The sequence below is a fragment of the Hylobates moloch genome, unplaced genomic scaffold (assembly GCF_009828535.3).
Source record: "Hylobates moloch isolate HMO894 unplaced genomic scaffold, HMol_V3 SCAFFOLD_3, whole genome shotgun sequence".
Lineage (NCBI taxonomy): Eukaryota > Metazoa > Chordata > Mammalia > Primates > Hylobatidae > Hylobates > Hylobates moloch.
The window spans coordinates 45,717,797-45,736,476 of record NW_026652278.1 but is presented as its reverse complement, the minus strand read 5'-3'; the positions used below and the strand labels follow the sequence as shown (position 1 = coordinate 45,736,476).

At 40.0% G+C, this 18,680-nt stretch overlaps 1 long non-coding RNA gene across 4 annotated transcripts in view; it reads left to right on the top strand.

The window, feature by feature from the left end:
• LOC131383052 (uncharacterized) overlaps positions 1-18,680 on the top strand; it is an 81,653-nt gene that overhangs the window by 36,391 nt on the left and 26,582 nt on the right. For 3 of the 4 annotated variants that reach the window (XR_009212768.1, XR_009212766.1, XR_009212767.1), the window contains exon 4: positions 11,652-11,912. This is a non-coding gene — a long non-coding RNA (uncharacterized LOC131383052). Of the gene's footprint in view, positions 1-11,651; positions 11,913-16,932; positions 16,977-18,680 lie in introns of those variants that run through there. The other variant, XR_009212769.1, reaches the window with a different exon arrangement.

The window sequence follows — 18,680 nt, the reverse complement described above, 5'->3', positions numbered from 1 at the left end:
TAAGGAGCTTAATTCCACACTCTTGAACACCCAGAACACAATTCTGTTCCCAGGGTGTAGTAGGGACTTCTTGAGTGGGTATTTTTAAAAGTGCTATTTTTGATAACCAAGTAATCATCCACAGATGCATCACACAGCAGTAATGTGAATATTAAAGAAACACATGGGAAACATCTACAACCTCATTAGAAAGCAAAGAAAGTAGAATAGAGCAGCCTCGAGGCAACATTTTATACATAATCATATCAAAATTGAATGATTATGCCCTATGTGGGGAAGTGGGTGATAAAACTTACACTCACAGGGCAGCTGGCATCATTTGAGGACAAACCTGTTTGGAAAGCAGCATGACAACATGCAGCATGAATAATAAAGATGTCCCTCTTCTTTTTCCACACGAAGTTATCCCATGCCTGAACATTTATCACATGTTACTAATTCAGAAAAAAGCTTTATATATATGATATGAAGTTGTTCATTGCAACATTATCTATAGTGTCAGATAAATAGGAACTCAAGAAATAAATCATGCACTGATCAAGGAACAAATGAATAAGTTCCGCGAAAGGAACATTCCACATAGGGTAGCTTCATAATAATGGGATGCTTCTAGAAGCCATATGTGCAAAATGTGTGCCACTCAAATAGCATATACAAATTATACAGTGGTGTCTTTTGTTTTCACAAGTAATCTTAAAAATTTTTTGCAAGGAAAAAAATCTAGGCATTGTTTAAATGCTTCCAAGAGAGTAGTGAGTAGTGGTTCTCAAACTTAATTGTGTATCAGAATCACCTGGATCATCCCCCACTGCCCCTCAGAGATTCTGATTCAGTAGGTTTGGGTTTGGGCCTGAGCATCAGCTTTTTTTTTTTTTTTTTTTTTTTTTTGAGATGGAGTCTTATTCTGTCTCCAAGGCTGGAGTGCAGTGGTGCAATCTCGGCTCACTGAAACCTTCACCTCCTGAGTTCAAGTGATTCCCCTGCCTTAGCCTCCCAAGTAGCTAGGATTACAGATGCGCACCACCATGCCCGGCTAATTTTTGTATTTTTAGTAGAGACGGGGTTTTGCCATGTTGGCCAGGCTGGTCTCGAATTCCCGACCTGAGCTATCTGCCTGCCACAGCCTCCCAAAATGCTGGGATTACAGACATGAGCCACTGCGCCTGGCTGAGCATCAGCATTTCTAACACATTCCCAGGAGATGCTGATGCTGCTGGTCTTGACACTTTACTTTGAGAAACACTAGTTTAGAATAACTAGCTTTTGCCCAGGGAATCACAATTATCATTAAGCATCTAAGTAGAAAGCAAAAACAAAGACATAAATTCCTTGAGGTCACAAATTGTGTCTTGCTTATCTGTGCATCCCCAGCAACCTGACCCCATGCAGTGTCTACATAAATACTTTTTGAATTGAGTTGCATCCATAGGCAGAAATTTCAATAAACAGTGGGGATTTTCACTTTGCAATTTCTTGTTATCAACCGGGTCGTAGTAGCGTTCATGTTGAAGCCATCACGGTCAGCACAGGCACTCTGAGCTGACCCTTGGAATAGTCAAACTGCTGCTGAGACTGGGCAATGAAGCAGGTGATGAATTTTGCTGTTGTTGTTTTCTGTGCCTCTTAGAACACTGAACTCTTAGCAACAGAAGCTGAAAAATCAACCCATTGGCCTAGCAGTGAGGAATGGTAAAGAGAAGTGCCTATGAAGTCAGCAGACTTGAGTTTATAAAAGAGATGTACTACAATTAAATAAAATACTTCAATTACAATTAATATCTTTATACAAGCTTCTTTGTATTTCCTGAAATTGTGGAAATGCTAGTCACATGCTTTCAAATTGCTGTGCAAAAGGATTTTGCCAGGGATTTTAAATTTTACTTCTAGTAATAAAGTTTCTTTATAACTTTGCTGATATTGGATGCTATTAATCTTTTTATTCTTTATATTTTAGGGAAAAGTTATTTTTATTGTTTTAAGTTGCATTTCTTTGACTCTAGTGAGGTTAAGCAAATCTTGTATTTAAAGCAAATCATCTATTTGTATTTCTTGTGTGACTCGATTGCTCTAATTTTTTGCTTATTTTCAATGGAGTTGTCTGTCTTTTCCCTACTTATTTGTAATTAGTTTTTCTGAATCGTGAGTAGTTATGCATTGTTGGTTGTATGTTTTCTCAGTCTGTTGATTGTCTTTTAACATTTATATGGTGCTTACCAGACACACATTTAAATTTTTATACAATCGATGCCATCATTTTTGGTTTTGGCTGCTGAGTTTTCTGACCCACATGAAAGATCTATAAGATTAAAAAAATACTTTTTGTATTTTAACCTTAAACTTTATTTTAAAATATTTTGTTCTTTAATCAATCTGAAATTTATTTTTAGTGTGGCACAAGGTAGTGATCTAATGAATATCCATTTTTATAATATCATAACTATACTTTCCCCATGAAATGCTACTTTATTTACAGTTTTGTTTTTTTTTTTTTTTGAGATGGAGTCTCACACTGTTGCCCGGACTGGAGTACAATGGCGTGATCTCGGCTTACTGCAACCTCCACCTCCCAGGTTCAAGCGATTCTCCTGCCTCACCCTCCTGAGTAGCTGGGATTACAGGCACCCGCCACCATGCCTGGCTAATTTTTTGTATTTTTAGTAGAGATGGGGTTTCACTATGTTGGCCAGGCTGGTCTCGAACTCCTGACCTCATCATGATCTGCTTGCCTTGGCCTCCCAAAATGCTGGGATTACAGGCATGAGCCACCACGCTCAGCTTACTTTTATAATATTTTAAGCTCCCATAGATATGTAGCATTTTTGAATATTTTGTATCAGTGGGCTAACTCTTTATTCATTAGCTAATACTACCTATTTTAACCTTGGCTTTTTGTTAGAGATTGTGGTGAGCCGAGATTGCACCACTGGACTTCAGCCTGGGGGACAGAGCAAGACTCCATCTCAAAAAACAAAAAAAGTTTTCCCTTACTGTTATTTAAAAAATTATTGGCTTCTCTCATTCATCTTCTTTTTAAAAATTAAAATTAATTAATTAATTCATTAATTTTTAGAGACAGGATTTTGCTTTGTCTCCCAGGCTGGAGTGTTGTGCTCGATCATAGCTCATTGCAGCTTCTAATTCCTGGGTTCAAGCAGTCCTCCTGCCCCAGCCTCCCGAGCATCTAGGACTACAGGCATTCTCCACCATGCCCAGCTAATTTTTTTATTATTTTTTTTTTGGTAGAGGTAGAGATGAGGTCTCACTGTATTGCCCTGGCTGGTCTCAAACTACTGGCCCCAAGTGATCCTCCTGCCTCGGCTTCCCAAAGTGCTGGGATTATGGATGTGAGTCACCATGCCCAACCCTCATTTTCTTTTATATAAAATTTAGAAGAAGTTTGTCAACTTCCGGAAAAGTTTGTGTTGGAATTTTGATTAAAAAATGTATATTTCTGTTTTGCAGTGGGCAGATCTATGCTAACCTATCCTAAAGTTCAGGGAAGCTGAGAGGCTGAAGAAAGAGGCTGACAAATCCAGTTTCTCAGAAAGAAACATTTAATAGGGATTTAGGAACAGAAGGCATGTCTGGGTCTCAGACAGGGCAGGATGAGATGGTGAGTTCTTTGTGCCATTACCCCCCAGGCCCAGGGCTTATATACCATAGGAGAGGGGTGGTTTGGAAGAGACGTGTAGCACAATTGAAGTACGAGAACATCAAGATTGTTTGACCTACAGGCAGGATTTATAGTAGTAAGTACCTGCTTTTATGCAAGGGACAGTGTAGAGAAACTGGAAATCTCAGAGCCCTCTTGGAACTGGGGTTAATCAGAGGCCAACTTGGTGAAGCAGCATCCAAGGTGAAGTTGCTTCACCTGCCACAATTTCTATTTAAAACAACAGTATATTTCATTTATTTAGATTTTCTTTTATGTCATTCATATTATTCTTGAATGTTTCTTCTTGGGCTTATTCCAAGTTTGTTGCTTTAGGAATAGTACAGTATCTTTTTTCTTTTAACTTTCTAACTGATTATTATAGACAATTAGATATTCTATTAAATTTTGTGGTCTTATACTAGCCATATTTACTCTTAGATGAGTTTCAGAAATTTCTTAGTTTATTCCCCTAATTTGTTACTTTATGTAGACGATTATATTATCTACAAAGAATCATCACGTCTTTTCCTTTCTCATATACATATTTCATTAAAAATTTTTTCCTATCTTATTTAATTTGTTAGTATGGCTAGTAAAATATTTATTGATTGCAAGGATGGCAGGTTTTCTGCTGCTTTGTACTATTTATTTGTTTGTTTATTTTTGAGACAGGATCTCACTCTATTACCCAGGCTGGAGTGCAGTACCACTATCACAGCTCACTGCAGCCTCAACATCCTGGGCTCAAGGGATCCTCCCACCTCAGCCCCGCAAGTAGGCTGGACTACAGGTGTGCACCACCCTGCCCAGTAAGTTTTTTATTTTTGTAGAGTCAGGGTCTCACTATGTTGCCCAGGCTGATCTCCAGCTCCTGGCCTCAATCAATCTTCCCACCTCAGTCTCCCAAAGTGCTGAGATTACTGGTGTGAACCACTGTGCCTGGACCATATTTTTTACTTTAACGGGAATTTTAAAATGTTTTGGCATTAAAATGGTGCTTTCTATAGGCTTCTGCTATATTCCCTTGCAACTTTTGTTAAGTTAAAGAAATGTCCTCTTATTCATTTTCTAAGTTTTTTTCCTTTTAAAATTGAAATGTGTATTGAAATTTACTGAGTGCTTTTAAGCACTATTAAAATTTGTATATCATTTACTTTGATCTGTTATTGTTATGAATTATGTAAGTATACCTGTATTCTACATAGAATGCATAAAATAAATTCTACATATTTTACTTAGAATACACAGAGTAAATTCTACTTTGTCATAACATTTTATTCTCTTAATATTCTGCTGGATTCAGTTTTTCAAATGCTCTATTTGTATGAGCTCATTAGTGAAATTTGCTTATGAAGTATTAATCACAAATTGATTGACCCGAGGCACCTTCCAGTCCTTGTGTCTATTCAATCTCAATTGAGGTTGTTGTGTGCTCTTCTAGTCTTTATAGTATTTTTCTCTTGCATATGTTTCTATTTTCAAACAATTACTCATGATTTCTAGTCACTGATGAGACTTTCTCCTATTTTCGAGGGCTTGTTGGGCTTATCCTTGTAATATTAAAAATATTTGGATGGGAGGGTCAGCAGTCATCTGTGTTCAGTCTATTATCTGGAACCAATTCCAATATAGTTGCTGCTGTATTTAAGAAAAATTTTATGCCTGTTTTATAACTTTCTGCCCCATTAAATTATCTTTTTTTGGACAAATAGTTTTTTATTAATTGTTTTGAGTGTTTTAGAAAGGCAATGACATTATATAAAAGCAACTTTGGGCTCGGTGCAGTGGCTCACACCTGTAATCCCAGCACTTTGAGAGGCCGAGGCAGGGGGATCCCTTGAGCCCAAGACTTTGAGCCTAGGCAACATAGCAAGATCCTGTCTCTACAAGAGAATGAACAAAATTAGCTGGGTGTGATGGCATGCACCTGTAGTCCCAGCTACTTGGGAGGCTGAGATGAGAGGATGGCTTGAGCCTGGGAGGTCAAGGCTGCAGTGAGCCGAGATCACGCCACTACATCCAACCTGGGTGACAGAGTGAGACACTGTCTCAAAACAAAACAACAACAAAAATTTGTATCTCTTTTCCGAAAACGGTATCTTTTTTTTTTTCCCTTTCCATGGTCTTATTTTATTGGCTAGAGATTTCAGACCATGTTAAATGTGTATGGGGACAGAGGGTATCCTTATTACTAAAGTTAATAGGGCTCAATTTTGTACATGTATAAAATATTTGCTGCTGGTTTTGTAGACAGTCTTTATCTCATTTGAGTTATATCTTTGTTCGCTTTATTTCTAGGTTACTAAGTAATTTTTAAAAAACTATGTATTGCTGTTGAAGTATTATAAAATTCCTTTTTGACCTTTATTCAGAAGGTCTTCCTTCACCCCCCTTGACTTATTAAAATAAATAGATTTCCTAATTGAGGGAGATCACCATCATCCTTTTCTCCATGGTTTTCTTTCATCATCACCCTATTGTCTTTGCAGTGCAGGATGAACAGCAAGACCCTGACAAGCAATAGGGTGTCTTCAGTGAGTGAAGATGGCAAAATGGATAGACAGAAGTGTGCTTTTCTAGTTTTTTTTTTTTGTCTTTCCCATCATGTTAAAAAATTTTCATCACTCTCCAAAATCCCAATCCATCCCCAAATAAAACAAGGTCCTGCAGAGAGTCAGCTTTCTGGCTAGAGTGCAAGGTACATGCTGTAGCCATTGGACAAAATGAAGCCAACTGGGTAACAGGATAGAAACCATGACCCTGGCTCTTTATCGACGAAATAACCAGGCACAGACATCACAGGTTTTCTCTTTGCCAGTTCAAAATGCCAAAAAGGGATGCAGGGGAAGAATTAATGAAGATTATCTCTGATGTAGCTTCTGTACTCCCTCCCCATAGTGTGTGTTTGCTGTTTGAATAGGGGATTTGATTCTGAAATACACCATACTTGGCAATTTTCTTTAAATCTTAAACTCTTAGAACTAAGTCTCAGGATTTTCGATGACCATGGGCAAATGCTTTTTTTGTGGATACTGTTTGATGAATGTCCCCAGTTGACGCCTATGCTCACAATTTCCACAAGGAACATCCTGAACCTTTCTAACTAAACACAAGGCTAATGAATTATGTGTAGGAAGCTCTCTCTACCTCTCTCTCTCTCTTTTTTAAGTATGTAGCAGTCATGGAAGTTGAGCCATCTTTCCATGAGTACATGATTGCAAATGTCTTTCTTAGTATTTAACTGTAGGATAAGACAATGGCCTAAAAACTAGGCCCTAGAGATGAGCATAGCAGGCTAGGTTCCCAAACTGTGAGAGAGTATTCAGGATGTTCTTGCTACCCAACAGTATATTCCATGGAAGTAGATCTAGGAAACTCTGGTAAGACTTCTGGGCTGCCACACTCAAGACCTCCAGCACCTTTGCCACTTGGACCAGAGAAGAGTCTCACAGCCTGCCCTAACCACAGCTCCCTTCTGAGAGGAAAAGCTGCTCACAGTGAGTGGTCATAGTATGGTATTTATCCCCATTCCTACTGCCCCATCACACATATACATAACAAGCTAACTTAAGGGTGACCCAACCATAGGCTAGTGACCTTCCTCCAAATGCTTTTATTTATTTTATTATTTTTATTTTAGAGGCACAGTCTTGGTCTGTCACCCAGGCTGGAGTGTAGTGGCATGATCTCGGATCACTGCAATCTCCACCTCCCAGGTTCAAGCAATTCTTGTGCCTCAGCCTCCTGAGTGGCTGGGATTACAGGCATGTGCCACCATGCCAGGCTAATTTTTGTATTTTTAGTAGGGACAGCGTTTTGCCAAGTTGGCCAGGCTAGTCTTGAACACCTGACCCCAAGTGATCTGCCCACCGCAGCCTCCCAAATTGTTGGGATTACAGGCATGAGCCACTGTACCTGGCCCCCCAAATGCTTTTAAACGAATCACATTGCTCTCTCAGCAAGGAAGAATTGGAACACTGACAGACTAAGCCAATTAGGTATCACAGGTGAAGTTGGGGCAGGCTGGATCTTAAGAGACCAAGTACAAGTTAAAGTTTTGAGGGAGAAAAGACTCTGAGAAAGCAGAGGACAGTGGATGGTAAGAAAGAGAAGAAAACAGGTGTGCTGAGAAAAACAGAGAAGTCCTAAGATATTAAGTGGCTATGGTTCCTATTTGTTCCCAAGCTCCAGTTCTCATGAGGTGGCACCAGGATGTGTTATAGTTTACTGTCTTTGAGAATCTATGAGATTCCTATGTATTCTCATAATATTAATCCTTTGTATGTGTCAACTTGAGTGTTCTTGCAATCAAAAGACCTGGCCTAAGATATGGGCAATGTGGGAAATCCACATTTAGGCAGGCAGTGGAAACTTTAAAACTCTGTCTTTAGTGCCAGCCAGTTACTTTTAATTTGTTTTCCTCGTCATAGAAACCTTATAGAATTGGAGTGTGAATTTCTTGGTGCAGGATGGGAATGCCCAGAGCTTGAGGATTTAGGGTTTACTAGCACGGCTGAGATCTCTTCACACTCCTACTCAAGAGGCGTGGCTATCTTCCATCACCTCAAGAAGGTTTTAACTAATGCTTTCAAGATGTGAGTGATTGGTAATTTACAAATGATGCTGAGTAGACTGTCTCTGACATGTTCACTTGCACCTCCACAACTCTTTATATGAGCGATACTCACTTCTCAGTTCATTTGTTCAGTAAACAAAAGATCAAAGGGAAAAAAAAGGTGAGAATTAACAGTAGGAAATGAGCATTTTAGAGAAATGTCTGAAATTAGCTGAGTGCAGAAAGAGAAAGCTTGAATGTGATAGACATCAGCTCTAGAAGTTTTCTGAACACTCTAGGATTCTTATGAACCTGCAGCCATCCTTCAAAGCCCAATTCATGGAGTATTCTTTTCTTGAATTGGAAATTGAAGGGTGGATAGGATTTAGATATGCTGACTTGAGAGCAGTGGCATCCCTTGTGGAGAAAATAGCATGAGTGAAGATCTGGAGAGGGTGGAGGCCACTATGTGTGGAAAACTAAGGACAATTCAGTCTAGCCGGGGGCTAAGGGTACACAAATGGAGGAAGATGCATGTTAAACCAAAAAGGTAAATTGCGACTTAACCCCTGTAATGGCCCCTAGGCAGGCAAAGTGAGTATCAGAGTTGCATGAGTGAGGGAGGGAGTGATTCATTAGCTGCCTTTAGGAATATTAACTTGGAAACTCTGTGTTGTGAGGATTAGAGTGAGGAAGGAGTGGACATTGGGAGATCTGGCGCAAGATAAGAAAATAGGCTGGGTGTGGTGGCTCATGCCTGTAATCCCAACACTTTAGAAGGCTAAGGTGAGGGGTTCCCTTGAGTCCAGGAGTTTGAGGCCAGCCTGGTCAATGTTGTGAGACCCCCCCCATCTCTACAAATAATTTTTTTTTTTAATTAGCTGAGAGTGATGGCATGTGCCTGAAGTCCCAGCTACATGGGAGGCTGAGGTGGGAGAATGGCTTCAGTCCAGGAAGTTGAGGCTGCGGTGAGCTATGTTCTCACCACTCCACTCCAGCCTGGGTGACAAGAGAAACCCCATTTCAATCAATAATAATAATAACAATAATAATACAGTTTTAATAAAAGTAGAACAGGAAGAGAGCAGATGAAAAAGAAATTAAATTACAGAGAAATGGCTCAAGTAGGCCATGAAAAGAAGCAGTCTGTTACCCTTGGAAGTTGCCTGCTTGTGTTGTTGGCAGGATAATGGTACTTTTAGGAAAGTGGAGAATGCCAAAGAAGGAGAAGGAAGTGAGGAGGAGGAAGAAATAGGGGAGGAGAACTCATTCTTGAATCACTTTAAGAAGCTTCAAAGACTCAATTGATGAGTGAACATCAGATTTAAATACACCCTGTCTCCTTTAGGGAGATACCCAGAAAGATGCACTATGTCATGGCTAAATTAGGCTGAGTTTCATGTCTGCATGAAGAGAAGTGTATTGGTCTATGTCTGTAACATATATATCACTAAATTTTTCAATGTGTTTGTAATTTGTATAAAACTCTCAAAAAACAAACTAGTCTTTTTTTTTCCCCAAGGGGATTAAGCTATCCTATGGCATATAGCCTTGGGTTTTTATTTCATTGTAATAACTTTCTAGTCACTTAAAAAGTTCTTGCGTATTTAGAATTTATTACTCCAAATTTGAAAAATCTAAGGCTTTCTGTCTTAGCACGTTGCATCTCTGTTAAGACATTCTTTCCACAAAGACATTAGAAGGATCTCTGGAGGTGACTGATGAAACAATAATTTTGAGTGGATTTAGGGTTTTAATTACTGTTTTATTTAATTGTGAGTGGGCACTGTGGAAAAAAATCCATCAACAAAGGAAACAATTGTTCCAAAGAATTACATCTGCATTTATTCTCTGTCAAAAATTTCTCATTAAAAATGTGTTTCTTTAAAAGTAACTCAAAGCAGCTGATGAAATACAAGAGCATGGAAAGTTTCAAATCCCAGTGCAAATTGGATTCATCAAAGATCATTTGCCAGAGACCTGACTCCATGGTAAAAGAGCTTCTCACCATTTCTCACATCCATTAACTGGGTTTCATACTTACGCTCAGATGCTGGCAGTTTTATTTCCATAGGTGGATATTTTCCACTTAAACACTTCCTTTTCATAATACTTTTGATGTCTCTAGAGAATTAATACTGTTTCACTTTTCTGTTTAGTGATGACTCTGACTTGTGTTTTTTTTACTTTAAGAGAGTGGTTGAAGAAAGAAAGAAGCCATAGGCAGCTCTACTAAAGAGGTGAAAATCCTAAAGACCATTCCACAATGTCTGAACCACCATCACAGACTAGTGTGTGAGAAATGACAGTTACTGAGATTATTCCCAAACCATTCTCTAGTTTTTTTTGAAAGATCAGGCCTGCATGAAAGGCCACTGGGGTAAATCTTACAAAAAAATAAGACTGTAGGAAAAAATAGCACTACCATTTGATCTAGCTGTCCCTCTTTTGGGCATAAACCCAGAGGTAATGAAATCACCACCTTTTTAAGATATCTTCACCCCCATGTTCACTGCAGAATTATTTACAATAGCTAAGATATGGAAACAACCTAAGTGTCAATCAGCAGACAAATGGATAAAGAAACTGTGGTGTGTATATACAAAGGAATATTATTCAGCCCTAAAAAAGAGCAAGATCTTGCCATTTGCCACAACATGGATGAGCCTGGAGGATATTATGCTAAGTGAAATAAGCCAGACACAGAAATACAAATACTGCATGATCTCATATGTGGAATATGACCTCACATGTAGAATATGCTCTCACATGTGGAATCTAAAAACAAATTCACTGTTGGCCCTGTGACTCATGCCTGTAATCCCAGCACTTTGGGTGGCTGAGGTGGGAGAATCACTTGAGACTGGCCTGGGCAACATAGTGAGATCTTGTCTCTACAAAGCAAATTTAAAAGATAGCCAGGCATGATGGCACCCACCTGTAGTCCCAACTACTCAGGAGGCTGAGGTGGCAGGATAGCTTGAGTCCAGGAGGTCGACGCTGCTGTGAGTCATGATCATGCCACTACATTCCAGCCTGGGTGACAAAGTGAGACTCTGTCTAAAATAAATAAATAAATAAATAAAGTAAATACATTGAAAATATTTAGAGATAGAGAACAAAACAGTGGTTACTGAGGCAGGGGTAGAGAGTGAAGAGGAAATGGGGACATGTGGGTCAGAGGATAGAAAGTGGTAGATATGTAGGACGAACGAGTCTAGAAATCTCATCTACAACATGAAGATCTTAGGTAATTAAATTGTGCTGTGTATAGAATTCACTGTAAATGAGTAGATTTTAGCTGCTCTTGCCATGGGTAACTATGTGAAATGATGACTATGTTAATTTGCTTTCACTATAATAACTTTTTACTATCTCTGTATATCCTTTAACATGTTATATACCTTAAATATACATAATAACATTTATTTTTTTAAAAAGATTACAGAAAAACATCTCTTTGAAGCTGGCACTGCTGATGAAAACGAAAGCAGTAGATGGAGAAAAGAGGACGAATAAAGAAAATTTGGGCTGATGTTCTCCAGAAAAGGAAAGGGTGACCACCTTGTCAACGGATTTGTTGAGCACCCATTATGTGTGGGAAGGGATTACCAAACGCTACAGAAATCTCTGTCTTGAGGTCATGTAGCAGTCTATTGAGGGAACAAGGCACATATATACCAAAATGATTTAAATAGCAAGGTAAGAGTAACATAATAATTATCAGCAGCTACTGAGCGTTGTATAGACATTGCTTATTTAATACTTACCAAGTCAGCCCAAGAAGTAGATGGGTTTGTTAAAATGGATTTGCTGACTGGCAACAGAAAAGCCAAAAAATATATACTGGCTTAAACAAGTAAGGAGGTTATTTACATCATGCTACAAAAACCTAGAGTTTGTTGCCCTGGTTAGGGCCACCAGGGACACAGGCTCCTCTATATTTCTGCTCTACAGTCCTTAGCTCCACGGTCATAGTTGCTGCCCTTTCAAGCATCACATCTGTGTGTAAAGCAGGATGAAGGATGGAGTAACGGGTGTGGGGCACTTATATAAGAAGAGGAATGCTTTCCCAGAAATTCAAGCTTACTTCCTCTTATGTACTATTAGCCAGAACAATGTCAGTAGGCTACCATCAGCTTTATGGAAGCCAGTTGCTTGAGCACTTTAGCTGGGCACATTGTTACCCTGAAGAAAACTGGGGCTCTATAAGAAGGAAAAATGAGGAGAGAACTTACATTGAGAACATAAACAGCAGTGTCTGCCACGGTGGGTTGACTATGTCATTTTACAGATAATAAACTGAGGCTCAAAAAGGTTAAATGGTTTGCTCAATTTATCATACAACCAGCAAATAGCAGCGCCAGGGTTAAAACCCAGATGTGAGTGAATCCAAAGTTTTTACTCTGAACTCCCATTCATTACTGTCATGTGGCGCTTCAAATGAATGATATAAATAACTTGATGTTAAATGCAGGGTGGGAGTAGATCAATACGATTTTGGTAGGTAGAAAATAGGCAGTAGAATCATTCAGAGAGAAAGATTTTTCCTACTGTTGGAGGCCTTCGAGGGACAGCAAAAGTCCAAATTGATTATCATAGAGTTATTGTTAGGGGAGAATGGGAAGAAAGCTCAGAAAGAAGTGCTGGGACACCAGGCTTCCGTGATAGCTCCCAAGTAACAAGTCCAAAATGGAATTTCTGATTTCTCTGTTCCCTAATCCATTTTATTCTCCATCTTTTCCCTTCTCAGTAAAATTCACATTTATATGCCCAGCTGGTTAAGCGGAAAACCTGAGGGTTGACATTTATCCCTCTGTTGCCTTCACTCTCACATCTGCAAGTCGTGACGTATTTACCTCCAAAATATCTCTCACTATGTCCTTTCTGTCACTGCCTCTGCCCCTTGCTCATCCAGCTTGCCACCAGCGTGTGCTTGAGAATGGAAACAACCTCCTCCTAATGGGTCTTCTTGCTTCTTCTCTTGTCTTCTTTAGCCAGTTCTCCACTTGGCAAATCTTGAATGAACTTTAAACGTTGTAAGCCAGATCACATGACAGCATCCACTTAAAACCCTCCTGTGGTTTTTGTTGCACTTGGAAAGGACCCCAACTATGTCTTTGGCTTAGACCCCAGCTTTGTTTGTGACCCTGCACAGTCTAGTACTTCCTTACCTTTCCAATCCCATTTTGTGCCGCATTCACTTTTGCTCGCTCTTCGGCTCCAATTACAGTAGCTTCTTTGCAGTTGTTGAGATGCTTCTTCCCTTGCCCAAGATCCTTCTTTATGGTTTGGAGTACTTTACCCCTGGTCAACTCCTGTTTCTTCATATTTATGCTTAAACATCATCTCCTCAGGCAGGGTTCCCCACGTGCTCTCTCTAAACCAGTCCCTCTTGTTCTTCTCTATCAGAAACTTAATGATTTCATTTTTTTTCACATTCAGATTACTTTCCTACATATGTAATTATACATTTATTTGTTATTTGTTTACCTTTTTCTGGTCTGTCTCCCCTGCCCCTTGTTAAGAACAATGAGGGCAGAAGCTGTATTTGTTTTGTTGCTGCTATATATCTGGTAACACAGTGCTTGGCACAGAGTAGGTGCTCAATAAATGTTTGAATGAATGAATGAGTGAATGAATAAACAACTGACAAGATTGACTTGGCAAAGTCTCAAATGCCGGTAGAATGTGTTGCATACACAATTAGAAATAAAGCTTGTGGGCTGGGCATGGTGGCTCATGCCTGTAATCCCAGAACTTTGGGAGGCTAAGGCAGGCGGATCACCTGAGGTCAGGAGTTCGAGACCAGCCTGGCCAACATGGTGAAACCTTGTCTCTACTAAAAATACAAAAATTAGCTGGGCATGGTGGCAAGCGCCTGTAATCCCAGCTACTCGGGAGGCTGAGGCAGGAGAATCACTTGAACCTGGGAGGTGGAGGTTGCAGTGAGCCGAGATCATGCCATTGCACTCCAGCCTTGGGGACAAGAGCAAGACTTCGTCTCAAAAACAAAAACAAACAGCAACAACAAAAAACACAAAAGAAACAAAGCTTGTTAAAGCAATGTTTGACAAGAAGGATTCATTTTATTTACGAGAATCAAATCCAAATGGCAGGTGGGGGATGTCTCTATAGCAGTTGCCAGGATGGTCTCTGATAATTTTATGGAAACACTAAGAACTACATGTATTTAATTCTATTTTAATTTAACCATTCTATATTCAGGGGGTAGAATTTTGATGATGACAACTACTTCCTCTTCCCTGGGGCACTGTTGAGAAACATTGCCTTGTGTGGCCCTGGGGAGCAGTTTCTGTTCTGGCCTGATCTGGATTCCTCTTCTCCCAGCTTCTGCTGACCTCCTTCTGACTCTGATGCTGGTCCTTAACCGACACTTGTCCTTAACCTACACTGCCTGCTCAGGAATCAGTCACTTCCTTCTTTCAGGGCCTTTATTACTTACTATTTGCGGATGATTCTTGGTGTCTGAGATGTGATTGCTCAAATTTCACTTTACATAAGTCTGCACCAGTTGATATTTAGAAAAGTTTTACTTCCCTCTAGTATATGCGCAAAAAACTGCCTGCTTGTTCAACATCTATACCTGAGTTCTTTGCCTCAGTAATAACGAGGATGATATCTACAATAGTAACATAGCTTCTACTATTTAGTACTTACCATGTGGCAGGCATTGTGCTACTCCTTTGAGTAATTAACTTTATCTTTGCCACAGGTGAAGAAGCTGAGGTATACAGCATGTATTAAATAGAGTGTGATAACTACTGTAACACACAAAGCCTTATTTTATTGCTCATGTCCATGTACTTTAGTGATCAAGGGTGTCTACTCCACATAGTTATTCACGGATTCAGGCTCCTTTCATATGGGTCTAAGAATCCTCCCTTAGGTCCTCTGAATCTGGTGGCACTGACAAGACAAAGGAGAGAGGAAGTGGAGATCATACAAAAGGGTTTAGAACCCAGGCCTAGAAGTGGTATATTCCTTCTGCTCAAATTTCACTGGCCAGGAATCAATTACATGTCTCTGTTGAAATGCAAGGGGGCTGGGAAATGTAATCTTCTTATACACCTAGGAGAAGAGGAAACAATTTTGGTGAGTATCTAGCCAGTCTCTGCCACACAGAAATTAAACAACTTGTCATACAATAAATAAGTGCAGATCTGGGACTCAAATACATATTGGTTGGACTAGAAGCCTAAGCTGTTAGCCACATGTCTATCCTCTCTTTACCTGTATATGTACATTTTTTAATATAAAAACTTTTATATATATATAAAAATACATTTTTAAAGACTGTGCTGCAGCCACATGATGAAAGGAAGTTTATAGTCTGCTCTTTGTCAGGAAGACTCACTCCCTGATTAAGGGCCAGGCTGAAAATGTCTTCTTTGAAGAGACAGAAAAATGCATGCTGTGACACTTCCTGTGTGAAGCCATACAACCTTCCTTTTCATGTCGGCAGCTCAGGGATCCTGTTCCTGCTTAACCTATTCTGGCCAGAGATCATGAGATCACATTAGACTAAGGACTTTGGACCTTATCCTGTGGCCAGCCTGCTAATGAAACTCTTAACTGGATGCATTTAAAATGCAAGTGATAATCTCTCTTTGCTGTATGGGGAGGGCCTTATACAGTGTAATGGGTGTAACTTTGTTCTATAAGTTCAGGTGTGTAAAAAATGTACTTTACATTTTCCTTTAACTCAAATTACCGTATTTTATTAATTCCAATACATGCCTTTTTGTATGCTAACATCTCTGAAATCTGGATCTAATAATTGATGGCATGTTTGAATTGCTATTTGCTGGGTGGCAGTGCTGATATATTTGCCACTGTCTGTATGTGTGTGAACATGGTCATAGGTATTTAGATATTGTTACCTCTTTAGTTGAATAATGTGCACTGTTGGTATTACCCAGGCAGAGTTTAGTTGCTGTTTGAAATATTTTCAGAAAGATTATCCTGAGTTTCAGCAATGAAATGAAAACTTATAATGAACAGAAAGGCTCAGAAACAGTAGTGGAGTGTAAATATATTAGTAAAGCAAAAAAAAAAAATTATAACAATCACTTCAAAGCTACAGTGTCATACAGAGTAAGAGAATTAAATTACTATAAGTATACGAAACTGTGATACAGAGTTATGTTAAAAAGCATTGCGTATTAGTACATGCCAAGCAAGAATGCACTCACATTAAACCTTTTTTCTTTTTTTTTTTTTTTGAGACGGAGTCTCACTCTGTCGCCCAGGCTGGAGTGCAGTGGCACAATCTCAGCTCACTGCAAGCTCCACTTCCCAGGTTCATGCCATTCTCCTGCCTCAGCCTCCCGAGTAGCTGGGACTACAGGCGCCTGCCACCACACCCGGCTAATTTTTTGTATTTTTAGTAGAGACGGGGTTTCACTGTGGTCTCGATCTCCTGACCTCGTGATCCGCCCGCCTCAGCCTCCCAAAGTGCTGGGATTACAGGCGTGAGCCACCGCACCCAGCTCACATTAAACCTTTAAGAATGGGTGACAACATCTTGGAAGAAAACCTGGAGTCAAGAGTGGGGATACTAGTAAGAAATGTTTCATCACCAACAGAGAAAAATAGTGAGGAGAAAAATATAAACAGTGATGTGGAAGAGTTAGACTCTGAATGAAGAGATATGTTTAGGAATGTCTTAACACATTTATTTTCTTTTTTATGTGTACAGGAGTGACATGTAATAAAAGTCTACGTCCCAACAAGTCTTAAAGGGCTTCTCCAGCAAGTGTAAAATAAAAATTTGAAACAAAGAGAAAGCATTGTTTCATAGATTAATTGGGGGCATCTTTCTTTCTTGGTGGCACACAAATTAATGATGTATTTTACAATCGATGGCATTTTAGTATCAATGAAATAGCTAATCTCTCATTTGCACTCCCATTCCTTTAAGTATTGGAAATTAAATTTCAGTCAGTTAAGTACCACCTCTCCCCATGATTACCTTGCGTTTCCTGGGGGCTTACGTATGGAAGCCCCTGAGATGACCATCATTCGGCCTGGTTCCTGGTCCTCAGGCAACAGAGATCATTGCTAGGGACATTTTGTTCTCATCTCAGAGCTCTTTCAAAGCTGAATGGCTCTTTCTGCTACTTCAGTGTCCCTCTTGGATGCAGTTCCTTGGACACAGGAACTTACTAAGGCTGATAAGGCCCTGGGCTTATCAGTGGGCCCTTGGGAGCATAAAAGGTATTCTGTCCCTCCATGTCCTGCTGGATGGCTGGGTAGCTGGGTACTGGTACAATTCACTCCTCCTGAGTGCTCTTAGGCATGCAGGAATCCAACCTCTCTTCTGCATCATTTTGGCATGGGGAAACTTAGTTGCTTTGGGCTGCTTAGATCTCACATGGCCACATTTTCTCCTATGACATCTTGCAGCGTCCCTGACTTTACCTGGAGAAAGGGGCACACATATCATCAAGCCTGCATGGGGTCTGAGGCACTTCCCTTTCCATTCTCACAAGGTCAGTGGGTTGGGCCAGGCTGCAGGATCCACTGTGGGGGATCCACCAGTGTCCAACTCTCTTAGCTTGCTTTCCACGTCTCCCTTTCATCCTAGTCTGGGCAATGTTTTCTAATATGGAGGGTCAGCTAGACTTTCTCTTTATGTCCCAAATTCTTCTACTCCTCACTAGCCTTGGGCTCTAAAACCCAGGCCAAGAACAGAATTGTGGTTTTCCTTTCTAAGACAGGGTCTCATTTTGAGATAGGGTCTTAGGTTTTCCCTTCTTTTTGAACAAGTGGTTCTGAATACACAGCTCACTGAATGGAAGAAAGGTCCAAGTGAAAAGAAACATGATAAAACCACACTGAGGAGCATTTCAAAATACTTTCCTAATGCAAATTCTTACAGTGCCTACTCTTTCACTCTTATCTTAACATGTTCTTTTTGCCCAGTTTCTTACATTGCTCGTTTTCTATATTAGCAACCTGGTGGCTGATTTCAATGATCCATCAAGGCTCCTTCCATTTATTTTCCCTAATCACCTCAGTAACCAGGGTGAAGGTATAGCCATTCTCTTCCTCCTCTTCTCTCTCTTTTTTTTTTTTTTTGAGATGGAGTTTCACTCTTGTTGCCCAGGCTGGAGTGCAATGGCGTGACCTCGGCTCACGGCAACTTCTGCCTCCCAGGTTCAAGCAATTCTCCTGCCTTAGCCCCCGAGTAGCTGGGATTACAGGCATTCACCACCATGCCTGGCTAATTTTGTATTTTTAGTAGAGAAGGGGTTTCTCCATGTTGGTCGGGCTGGTCTCGAGCTCCTGACCTCAGGTGATCCACCCGCTTCGGCCTCCCAAAGTGCTGGGATTACAGGAATGAGCCACTGTGCCCGGCCCCTCCTCCTCTTTTTATTTTTATAATATAAGATTTGTAATTTCTATTTCATTAAAAGAAATGAGTAACATACAGACAAGTAGAAG